We start from the raw sequence: 13,233 nt of genomic DNA, 5'->3' as shown, positions 1-13,233 counted from the left end.
CCCAGTGCCTCATGTGTGTTAGGCAAGCACTCTACCACTGAGCCACAACCTCGGCCCCCAAAATTATATTCATAAACTCAATAATCAGTTATAAAATACTGTTGTATAAAATATAGCATTTATAATAGCAAAAATTATAAGAAAAATACAAAAATTATTTAAAGGAAAAACACATTATCTCCATTTATGATATCCAAGAATTATGTAAATCCATTTTTAAAAGACAGTTGTGCTACAATTATAAACATTTTTAAAACCAGCTCTAAAAATGGGCTATGCTTTACAACCAATGGTTTTTTACATCTTTGCCCCCAGGGTAGATGATGTGGCTGTCATTGCCTGAGTCTGGGTAAACTTTTGGTCATAATTGTTCATATTCTTGTCACTTCAATTGAGTTACATTCATTTTTGGACTGTCTGTTTAATGGCTGTTGAAAATATCTTAAAATGATAATACCATGATTTAGCACTAAAATGAAAAGAGCACAGAAACAGAGCAGCAGGCATAAAATTGATAGCAAGGAAGCAAATCCCTGTTATTAGAACAGTGACTGAAATTGCATATTTTCTTGCAGAGAATAATCATGAGCTTCATAGGGCCTAAGCCAGGAGATACCCACAGTTAGGTGAAGCTGAATTAATTTTTAGTACTGTGGCTAAGAAGAACATTTCGGAGATAGCAGTGGTTAGGCTGTTTTTATAATAAATGCTGTGTTACCAACGTCCTTGATGGCACAGAGGCTATTGTTGTTTGGAAAAGCAGGGATATTGAAGTTTTACAGTGATTCAAAGAAGTCAGACTCAGAATGTCAAGAAGTTTTAGGGGTATCTTAACCAATTTACTTCAATTCTGTTTTCATTTATTATGGACACACAAGAAAAATATATGATAAAAGTGTGCAACTAAATAATTTTAAAGGAGCCTTCAAATAAATATAAAATAAAAAATGTGGGCTGGGTTTGTGGCTCAGTGGTAGAGCGCTTGTCTCACACACGTGAAGCCCTGGGTTTGAGCCTCAGCACCACATAAATTAATAAAGATTAAAAAAAAAGAAAGTGATAAAGTGCTATGTCACAATGTAATGGGCATCAATTTTTCTTTCATGGTAGCACATGTAGTAATGATGTGCCTTATGATTTTTGGCATCAGAGAATACATGAAATCTATAAGGGGAATGCAATTCCAAACAAAAACTAAACATAGTTTTCTTGGAATTTGACAACCAAATTCTAAACTGAGATGAAAGGTTAGAAGTTATAAGATGGAAGATATGAGGTATAACTCACAGAGGACTTTGCAGGCCAGGGGAAGGAATTTAGACTTTTTTCTCACGTGTGGTGGGAACTAATTGATGCCTTTGAGCAAGCTAGTCCTAATCTTACTCACAATGGTAAAATCAACCTTTCTACCACATGAAGAAATTCTGTAGAGCAGTCAAGAATCTCCTAAAGCAGAACAAGGAGGTGAGATCTGCTCTGTCATTAAGACTTACTGCAGAGCTACAATGAAATAAACCACTGTGTAATAGTTCACAGATTATCTAATAGATTGAGAGAATATAATGAAAAATTCAGAAACAGACCCAGACAATTATGGAAATTTGATATGTAGCAGACATGGCATAGACAGGGAAAGGAGGCCTCATACTAGAGCAACTGAGGAAAATGGAGAAACAATTTGATCCTTAAATTGAAACAGATTCCAAGTGAATTGAAAGGTTAAGTGTGAGAAGAAAACTTGTTAAATTTCTGAAAGAAAATTTAAGGTTTCTTCAGCAAGACATAAAAAATAAAAATCACCAAATAAATGATCAATAAATTTGATTGAATTAAAAATTTTAAAAGGGGCTGGAGGTGTAACTGGTATAGTACATGTTCAGCATGTACAAGGCCCTGAGTTCAATCCCTGGCACCAAAAAATACCCAATAAAAAAAAATCAAATCTATAAAAAAAAAAAAAACAACCCATAAGCAAAGTGGAAAAACAAGTCAGAGACTAAGAAAAGTATACTCATAATCTATATAACTGATTGAAGATTTTTACACAGATACATAAAGACTTCCTATAAATCCCAGGGGCAAAAAACCAAAAAAGGGGTAATAGGCCTTTCACAGATGGGGAAACCTGGATGACCAATGAACATGTGAAAGGATATGAAAAAATGCTCAAAATGTAAAATAAAATATCATTTTCATACCCCATATGGTTGACAAAAGTCGAACAATGCAGCAATACCAAGTGCAATTATGATAAAATGGGAATAATTCACTGCTAGTAAAAATGTAAATGAATATGGTCAGTTTGGCAATTTCTAGTGAAGTTGAATAAGTACATGCTCTTTGACCTCATACATTTCTTTCATCAATAGAACACCAAAGAAGTTTTCATTTATACATACACGGGAAATGTGGAAAAGGATATACATATTTTTTCTTTTTCTTTTATTTTTTGGGGCAGTGGTGGCAGTAATGATATTAATAGCTAAACATCTTTAACTATAGCAAGTCTACCCTTGCTACAGTTTGGATCTGGAATGTTCTCCCAAAGGTCCATGTGATAAAGACTTGAACCCTAGCCTGTAGTACTATTAGAAGGTGGTGGAAACTTGAAGAGATGGAACCTAGTAGAAGGTTTTAGGTGGTTGGTGGCATGCCCTTGAAGGGGATTTTGGTACCATAGTCTCTTCTTTTCTTTTTTTTTTTTTTGTTCCCCCACATCCTGTCCATGAGGTGAATATTCCCTGCCCGCAATTATGCTCAAGATCAAACCCAGAACCTTGAACATGCTAGAAAATTGCTCTACCACTGAGCTATACTCCCAACTCTAAAGTGAACAGCTTTGCTCCACCATACCCTACCACCATGTTGTGTAGCAGTAGGGCCAACTGATCATGAATTGAAATCTCCAAAACTGTGAACCAAATTAAGGCTTTTCTCTTTATAAGTGGATAATGTCAGGCATTTGTCACAGTAACAAAAAAACTAACAACCTTCAATATTGTGTTTAATGTTAAATATTGTATTTAATACTAGAACTTTATTTTTACACTTCTATTTCTCCTGTCAGGACTTTGTGCTATCATTGTCATAAATTTTATCTTATAAACTCCACAGCATATTGTTTTTATTTTTGCCTTAAACAGTCAATTATCTTTCAAGGGTATATAAATAATAATTTTAAAGTCTTTCATATTTACCACTGTGATAAGCAGAGTCTTAAAAGTGGAAGAGGGGAGCCAGGATGGTGGTATGTGCCTGTAATCCCATCTACTTGGGAGGCTGAGGCAGAAGGATCAAAATTTCTAAGGCCAGCCTGGGCAATTTAGCAGGACTCTATCTCAAAATTTAAAAAATTTTAAAAAGGGCTGGAATGTAGCTCAGGGGTAGAGCACCCCTGAGTTCAATCTCAGTATTGAAAAAAAAATGTGGAAGAGGGGACTATAAGAGTGAGTCATAGGGAAAGAATTCTCAGAGATAGGAGGTCATGTGTAAGAACCAGAGAACCCTAAGAGATGGTGAGCAAGGAAATGGATTCTTCCCTAGTACCTCCAGAAAACAACAGCGTCCTGCCAGTACCTTGATTTTAGATTAGTGAGACTGTGTCAGACTTTCAATATACAGAACTGTAAAATAATAAATTTGTGTTGTTTTAATCATCTACATTTATGGTTATTTTTTAATAGCAGCAATAGCAAACTAATATGTGTCCATCATTATATAATATATATATCATTTATCATTCTTCATTCCTTTGAATACATCCATATTTTCATCTGGTATCATTTTCCTTCTGCCTGGAGGACTTCAACATTTCTTGTAGTGCAGATTTGCTGGTAATAAATTTCTTTCAGGTTTTGTATGTCAAAAAAATCTTTTATTTTGCCTGAGTTTTGAAAGATATTTTCACTAGATATGGAATTCCAGTACTTTAAAGATATTCCTCATATATACATGTGTGGAAATGTCACATTGAAACCCATTAACTTATACAATTAATATGAGTGAGTAATTATAATAAAAAGGTATTCCTCTGCTGTCTTCTATCTAATATATCTCCCTTCACTAGCAGATAAATAGGAGAAAATATTTGTGATCTTGAGTTAGAGCAAGGTTTTTTTTTTTCTTTTCAGTACCAGGGCTTGAACCCAGAGGCATTTTACCACTGAGCTATATCTCTAGCCCTTTTTTATTTTTAATCTTGAGGCTATGTCTTGCTAGGTTGCTGAGGCTGGCTTTGAAGTTCACAATCCTTCTGTCTTGGCCTCCTGAGTTGCTGGGATTACAGGTGTGCAGCAATCTGGCTATGGCAATATTTTTTATACTATACCTAATACACAGTCATACCCCCTCATTGATATGTGTTAATAATCAGAATTAAAAATTTTCTGTTCTTCAAAAGACGCTGTTGAGGGGTTGGGGTTGTGACTTAGTGGTAGAGCGCTTGCCTAGCATGTGTGAGGCCCCTGGGTTCAATCCTCAGCACCACATGAAAATACATAAGTAAGATTAAAGTATTGTGTCCAACTACAACTAAAAAAAATAAATATTTTTTTTAAAAGATACTGTTAAAAAAATGAAAAGACAAGCCATAGACTCAGATAAAATATTTGGAAACCACATATCTTATAAGGACAGTATATGAAGAACTCTCAAACTCAATAGTAAGGAAATAAACCACCCAATGTAAGAATAAGCAAAAGGCTTGAACATATATATACTTAACCCCCCTCAAAAAACTCTGGTGGCAAATAAGTTTTTCAAAAGATGATAAGCATCATTAGTTATTAGGAAAATGCAAACTAAACCACAATGGGTTTTCAGTGTATACATAATATAATGTCTAAAATGTAAAAAAAAAAAATGTGACCATTTAAGTACCAACAAGGTTGTGCAGCAATGTGAATTCTCATATACTGCTGGTAGGAATGTTGAATTGTACGACCACTGTTGAATTACAACAGTTTGGCAGTGTTTTACCACGTGATCCAGTAATACGATTCTCAAATATTTGCCCAAGAGAGATGAAAGCTTATATTCACACAAAGACTTGTATGTAGCAGCTTTGTCATAGACAAAAGCTGGAACAACCCAAATATTCATGAATATGTGAATGAATAAATTGTAGTATATCCATTCAGTGGAATACTAGTAAGCAATAAAAACTAGAAGCAATAGCGTGAATGAACTTCATAATAATTATACTGAATGAAAGAAAGTAGAAAGTACATGTTATATAATTACATAAATTCCAGGAAACGTAAATGAATTTATATCAAAGTAAGCAAATCAGTGGAACCTGGGACAAGGTAGAAGGATGTGTTAGTCAGGGTTCTCCAGAAAAATAGAACCAATGAGATACATATATAGATATATAAACAGAATTCATTATGAAAACTGGCTCATGTGATTATGGAGGCCTACAAGAACCACAGTATTGCAGATCTGCAAGATAGAGACCCAGAAAAATTAATTCAGCATTGAACCCTGGCCTGAGAAGCAGGGGATGCAATTATGTAACTCTCAGTTCAAGACCAAAGGCTTGAGAGTTTGGGAGGCCACTGGGAAAAGACCCAAAGTTTGAAGGCCTGAGAACCAGATGCTCTGATGTGTAAGGGCAAAAGAAGATACATGTCCTAGACCCAGAAGAAAGTGAATTTACCTTTCCTATGTCTTTTTGTTCTATTCAGGCCCTCAATGGATTGTAAGATGTCCACCCATGTTGGTGAAAATGAATCTTCCTTATTTGGTCCACTGATTCAAATGTCAATTTCTCCAAAAGCACCCTCACAGACACACCCAGAAATAGTGCTTTACTAGCTCCCGGTATCCCTTAACCTAAAAACTGACCATCAGGCTGGGGACGTAGCTTATTGGTAGAGGGCTTGCCTAGCATGCCTGAGTCTCTGGGTTTGATATCCAGCACTGCAAAAATCCAACAAATAAAACAAAAGTGTAACCATCGAAAGTCTACCTCTTGGGCTGGGACTGGGGCTCAGCGGTAGTGCACTTGCCTGGCATGTGTGAGGCACTGGGTTCGATTCTCAGCGCCACGTAAAATAAATAAAGGACTATCAACAACTAAAAAAAAATTTAAAAATTTTAAAAAAGTGTACCTCTTGTCAACTTAGTTCCAATATGCATCTCATTAAATCAAATAAAGATAATAATGAGGACATAATTCCACCAGCATGATACAACTATCCCAAATAAACCCAGAATGAATTAATCCCTTTGACTATGTTCAACCAAAATTAGAAGGTACCTTCTAGGAGGAATGGGCCCTCATCATACACAGGTTGCCAGTGTCTTGATCTTAGACTTCTCAGCCTTCAGAACTGTGAGAAATAAAATTGTGTTGTTTGTAAGCTGCCTAATTTACAATATTTTTATTATAGCAGCCCAACGGACTAAGACAGAGACTACATAGGGACACAAGGAAACTTGCAGTAATGACAAATAGGGTTGTCCTAATAATGGTGATGGTTTCATGGGTGCACATGCTAAAACTTACTTTATATACTTCAAATATGTGCATCCTATTATATGTCAATTATGTCCCAATAAGACTGTTACTAACAAAACCCAAACAGTGTTACCATTTCAGATCTCCAGTCTAACAAAAATAAATACCAGGCATTGGTGAGACTTTGGAAAAAATGAACTTTCACAACTGGGAATAGGAATATAAAATGGTAAAAATACTTTCCAGGACAATTTGACAACATACAGTAAAATTAAAACATTAATACCTGCTGTAGTTTGGATCTGGAATGTCCCACAAAGGCCCATGTATTAAAGTCTTGTTCTCCAGTATGGTGCTCTATTGGGAGGTGGTGGGAACTTCAAGAGGTGGGGCATAATGGGAGGTCTTAGGTCACTAGGAGTGTGCCCTTGAAAGGGGTTATAGGATCCTGGTCTCTTTCACTTTCTTTCTTTATTTTTTCCCCTCTATTTTTTTCAGGACTAGGGATTGAACCCAAGATCATTCTTCTACTGAGATATTCCAAGCCCTTTTTATTTTGAAATAGGGTCACCCTGAGTTGCCTAAGCTGGCCTGGAACTTGTGATCCTCCTGCCTCAACCTCCCAAGTAGCTGAGATTACAGGCATGCACTACCATGCCTGACACTTCCTCTCTTTTGTCCTGGCCACCATAAGATGAAGACCTTTGCTTCACTTGTGCTTCCCACCGTGGTGTGTTGACTTGTGAAAGGTCCAAAAGCAATGCATCTACCAACCATGGACTAAAAACCTCCAACACTGTGAACCAAAATAAACCTTTCTTATAAATTGATTATCTCAGTCATTTTATTATAGTAATGGAAAGCTGACTAACACTATACCCTACAATTAAAAATTCTACTTCTATGACTATAACCTAGAGGAACTCTTCACACAAACACCATGATATGCAGTGACATGTTGATGAAGATATAACCACTAGCTCTCCGGGGAGATAGAAAACTGTATTTTCTAACATTTGCCAATCTCAATGGCATAAAGACTCCCACTGTGGTTAGTTTCTAGCCACTGGTGTCATCAAATGTAGAGTTAAGAAGAGATACAATAATTCCCCCTTATCCATAGAGGATATTTTCTAAAACCCTCAGTGGATGCCTCAAACCACAGATAGTACCAGGCCTTATATATTCTGGTTTTGTCCTATGTGTACGTACCTATGATAAAACTTAGTTTATAAATTTTACATGGTAAGATATTAACAATAACTTACTACAGATCTTAGCAAACTGAGCATATGATTTTCTTTCCTTATTAAGTCAAGAACTTTTACCTTTTTACTTAAAAGAAGTAGTTTATGGCTCCTTTTTGGCATATCTGAAATGCCAGCATCACTACTCCTGCACTATGGGACCATTATTAAATGAAAAAAAGGCTACTTGAATATAAGGAGCACAAGGAAACTTGGAGGAATGACAAATAGGCTTACCCTTAGATAAAAGCCACACCCATAGCCACAACAGTCTTTCTTATAACCACGGTGGCTATATACAGTGGGAATATGCAGGACAAAGGGATGGTTCATGTCCTGGGCAGGATAGTGTGAGACAGCATGAGATTTCATCATGCTACTCAGAATGGTGCATAATTTAAAACGTATGCATTGTTTATTCATGGAATTTTTCATTTAATATTGTTGGACCACAATTGACCCCAGGTAATTAAAACCTGGAAAGTAAAACTGAATCAGGAAGGACTGCTGTACATACACCTACTAAATGTCCTTCAGTAAAGGAGTGGATAAACAAATACTGTATACTTGTTCAATGGAGCATCTGGATGTTTCTCAAAATAGTATACTGAGAGAAAAATGCCAGTTGTACAATATGTATAGTGTGATAGCATTTATGTAAATCTAAAAACTCATAAAAATAACATTCAGTATGTATTGGTAAATATGTAGGAAAGCTATTTAAACATGGGAGCAAAGACATATACCAAATTTATGATAGTACTTGGTCTTGGGATGGGAAGAAATAGGATAAGACTGGTATGTTATTTATTGCTATATAACATCATTACCACAAAACCAAGTGACTTAAAACCATATACATTTATTATCTCATAGTTTCTGTGGGTCAGGTACCTGGGCAAATGTTTGTATTTCCTTGATTAGGTTTGAAGTTCTGGGAATCATTTATTCTCTGAGGCTCTTGTTTCCACCCTGAAGGTCCTTGTTTGCATCCTCTGAGTCATCCTTCCTTTTTCAGGAAAGGTAGCATGTGTTTTCAGCTGAGTAGTTTTATCAGCACACTTCTTGCCAGTAGAATTTTGGGCATCCAACAGGCTCCCTTCATTCTGTACTCTCTGTCCCTTTTAGTCTAAGTTGGCAGTGTTTCTGCTGAAATAATTTTCTCAAGAAGGTTTTGAGTTTCTGGTTGATTTGAATGGGGTTCATTCCCTTAGATAAAAGCTGCAACCACAGATTTTAGCTTCACCTTCTGTAATCCCTTGTATATCTTGGGATCCTGCTCAGATAACTGAGGGACAACACCTTTAGGTTTCCTAGAGGCCCTCTGGTTTAATTTAGAGGATCTGTGAGGCACACCCTTAATGTCTTGAAAGAACCCCTACTATGATACTCCAGTCCTTTGTTGTTTCTGAGGTTTTAGCAAAAGATCTTACAGGAAGACCCTCAACTTTTTCTCTAAACCACATTTTAAATTTTAAAAACTTTTGCCAAGTGCATAGGTTGAATTTCCCTAATTCCTCTTTGTTTAGCAGTTTTTCTCTCTCCTCTTACATTTTACTTTAAGCAGCAGGTAAACAGGTGGTACCTTTAACATTTAGCTTGGAAATCTCCTTGGCTATATAATCATGTGCTGCTTAACAACAAGGGTATGTTCGGAGAAATACATTGTTAGGCATATGTGGACTTCATAAGTATTCTTGCACAAACCTAGATGGTAAGCTCACTATACTCAGGCTATATAGTACAGTCTGTTGCTTGTAGGCTATTAAACCGATATAGCAAATTACTGTAGTGAATACTGTACTCAATTGTAACACAATGGTAAGTATTTCTGTATCTAAACCTAGAAAAGGTACAGTACAAATATGATATAAAAGACAAAGATGTTATCACTATGAATGGAATTAGCAGGACTGGACATAGCTCATTGAAGGAGGGCTGAGTGAATGTATAGGCCCAGGATCTGACTGTACACTATTGTACACTGTACACTGAGGCAACACTAGATTTATTGATTTATTATGTATTTTAATTTCTTTAATTTTTAAATTGATTTTTTAAAAAATAAATGACAGCAGAATGCTGGTGGACTGCAAATTGGTGCAGCCAATATGGAAAGCAGAATGGAGATTCCTTGGAAAACTGGGAATGGAACCACCATTTAACCCTCTCCTTGGTCTACTCAAAGGACTTAAAAATAGCATACTCCAGGGACATGGCCACATAAATGTTTATAGATTTCTTTTTTAACTTTTTTTTTATTTTATTTTTTAGTTGTAGCTGGACACAATACATTGATTTTATTTACTTATTTGTATGTGGTGCTGAGGATCGAACCCAGGGCTTTTTCTAGGCAAGCACTCTACCACTGAGTCACAACCCAGCCCTATAGATTTATTTTTGATAATTTTTCTTTGATAACAGATTAGCCCTATTTTACTGTAACATCTTTACATTATGGACTTTTAAATTTCTTAACTCTTAATAATTTAGCTTAAAGTTAGCTTAAATTTTACAGCTATCCAGAAATATTTTTGTCTTTATATATAGACTCTATAGCCTTTTTTATATTAATTTTTTTTTATTTCTTAAACTTTTAAATTTTAAAGCAAAGACACACACACACATTAGCTTAGGCCTTCTCAGGATTAGGATCATGAATATCACTATCTTCCACCTCCACATCTTGTTCCACTGGAGGTTCTTCAGGGTAATAACACCCATGGAGCTGTCATTTCGTATTGTCATTTTCTATGATAATAACACTTTCTTCTGGAATATCTCCTGAAAGATCTGCCTGAGATCCGTTTTTTTTTTTTTTTCTGGATGGCACTGGGGATTGAACCCAGGATGCTCTATCACTGAGTTTCATCCCTAGCCCTTTTTTATTTTGAGACAGGATCTTGCTAAGTTGCTGAGGCTACCCTTGTGATCCTCCTATCTCAGTCTCCTGAGTAGCTGGGATTATAGACATGTACTACTGTGCCCACTGCCTGAGACTCTTCTCTATTCAGAAGTACATCCATGGTGTTTTACTTCTCTTTTTTTTTTTTACCATCATAGATTTGCTTGTAAGCAGATAATGCATCATGAGTGTTCCTCTCTATTAATGAAAGCCTTTTAATGTTGGAGTCCATGTTTTCAAGTTTATGTTTTCTTAAACTGGGGATTGAATCCAAGGCCTTGTACATGCTTGAAAAGTGCTCTACCACTGAGCTACATTCCCAGTCTTTTTAAAAATTTTATTTTAAGACAGGATCTCACTGACTAGCCTTGAACTTGTGATCCTTCTGCTTCAGCCTCCCAAGGATCTGGGATTACAGGTGTGTGCAACCATGCCTGGCCCATGTTTTCAAGCTTTGTAAGGAGCTTCTTAGGTCTGCAGTAGCTTGTGCTGAACCCTTCAGTGTGAATTTTCTTGGTTAGTCTCCTTTTTCTTCTGCAGTTTCCTTTCTCTTGCCTCTTCTTCAGCTATGTTCTTGTTTCAGTTCCAGCAACTCCTCATTAGCCAATTTCCCAGAAACCACATGTAGGATCTTCTCAATGTAACCTTTTTTTTATTTTTCTCTGTTATGGGGATCCAACTCAGGACCTTGCCTATGCTAGGCAAGTGCTCTACCATTGATCTCTATGTGCAGCCTACCTTCTAGATCTTTGCAATCTCTTCATTCTTGGCAAATTATTTGAAGTAATAGACTTACCTCCTGTCTTTGTCCACATTCCATTCATACATTCCTTGCTGATATCACTCCAAGCCCAACCAAGGTGCTTGATACAGTCATAGATGTAATCCTTCCAGAATTCCATCAGTGTCTTCTCAGTATGGTCCTCAGTTTCAGCAATAGCTTGGCCAAAGATCCTCCTCAGAGAGTAGACTTTGAAAGCTTCTGTAGTTCTTTTATGCATTGGTTGGAACAAAAAGGTGGTGTTTGAAAGGAGAAACACTACATTTTGGGTGAAGACCACCAATAAAAGGAGGATATGGCTAGATAACAGTGGTGGCACTCACTATCTCAGCTACTCTAGAAGTTGAGGAGAAGTATCAAAAGTTCAAGGTCAACCTGGGTAACTTAGCAAGACCCTGTCTCAAAATAAAAATTTTAAAAAGGGCTGGGGATGTAGTTCAGTGTACAACAGTGCTTGCCTAGCATGTATGAGGTCCTGGATTTGATGCCCAATCAAAAAATTGGCACAAAAAATTGGCATGCACACATGCACAAAAAATTGGTGTGCAGGAGGATTATCAACAGTAAGTAAAATCTTGAAAGGTATGTTGTTCTCCAAGCAGTACTTCTCCATTTCACTGGCACAGCAATTCAGGAGGCATTTTGGAAGAGGTCCAGAGTCATCCATGACCTGATTGTCCCTATAGTACACTGTGTGCTTATTGATGTGCTTGAAGACCCTGGAGTTCTCACTGTACCAGATCACAAAGGGTTTCAAGCAAGATTGTTATCTTGTCTTTGAAGCCTGGCATTAACTTGGCCTCCTTGTTGAAGAAAGGCCTTAAAGTCATCCTTTTCCAGAATAGGGAGTTTCCATCCATATTAAAGATTTATGCTGCGAGTGGTAACACACACCTGCAACCCCAGCAATTTGGGAGGCTGAGGCAGGAGAATTGCAAGTTCAAGACCATCCTGGGCAATTTAGAATGACCCTGTCTCAAAATATAAAACAAGAAGGGTAGGAAGTGTAGCTCAGTGGTAGAGTATCCCTGGGATCAATCCCAGTACCAAAAAATTTCCCTCCATAATCAGTTTATCTAAAATTTCCAGGAATTTTGCAGCTGCTTTCGTGTCAGAACTCATGATCAACACTCACTCTCACATGGTGTAACGAATAAAGATTCTTAAATTATGTAAGCCATGCAGAGCTAGCAGTAAATTCAACATTGTAGTTAAGTCCAGCCTTTTCATTGAACATTTCTAGCCAACATTTTACTTTGGCCATGATCATTGTGGCGCTGAGGGGTATAATTCTTTCATCTTCAATCGAGGTCATCAGAAGTTTCTCCATATCTGATATAGACTCCTCTTGAATCTTTGTGAGTCTCATTTCTTTCAATGAAGCAACTCCTTTATCAGCTTCCATCAATTTTTCCTTGTTCTTCAAGATAGTGGAAAAGCAGTTGGGGGTATACCTCAGTTGGTAGAATGCCTGCCTTGCATGTACAAGGCCCTGAATTCAATCCCCAGCACCACAAATTTAAAAAAAGAAAAGAAAAAGATGGTGGAAAAGGACATCATGGATTTCTACCTTTGTAATATTTAATCACTTCATTTCCATGTCACTCACTCAACATGCATGTCTTCTCCCCCCACCTCTCTTATTTTTCGGTATAGGTGATTAAGCCCTGGGATGTTCTACCACTGAGGTGTACCTCCATCCCTTGTTTTTTTTTTTTTTAATTTTATTTTGAGACAGTCTCGCTAAGTTGCCCAGGCTCTCCTCAAACTTGCCATCTTCCCTGCCTCATCCTCCCAAGAAGCTGGAATTTCAGATATGTGCCCCCTTGCCTGGCTT

Source organism: Marmota monax, unplaced genomic scaffold (assembly GCF_021218885.2).
Source record: "Marmota monax isolate L192 unplaced genomic scaffold, Marmota_monax_Labrador192_F-V1.1 WCK01_AAM20220418_F8-fsc00182, whole genome shotgun sequence".
NCBI classification, from domain to species: Eukaryota; Metazoa; Chordata; class Mammalia; order Rodentia; family Sciuridae; genus Marmota; species Marmota monax.
This window is presented reverse-complemented; position numbering follows the sequence as displayed.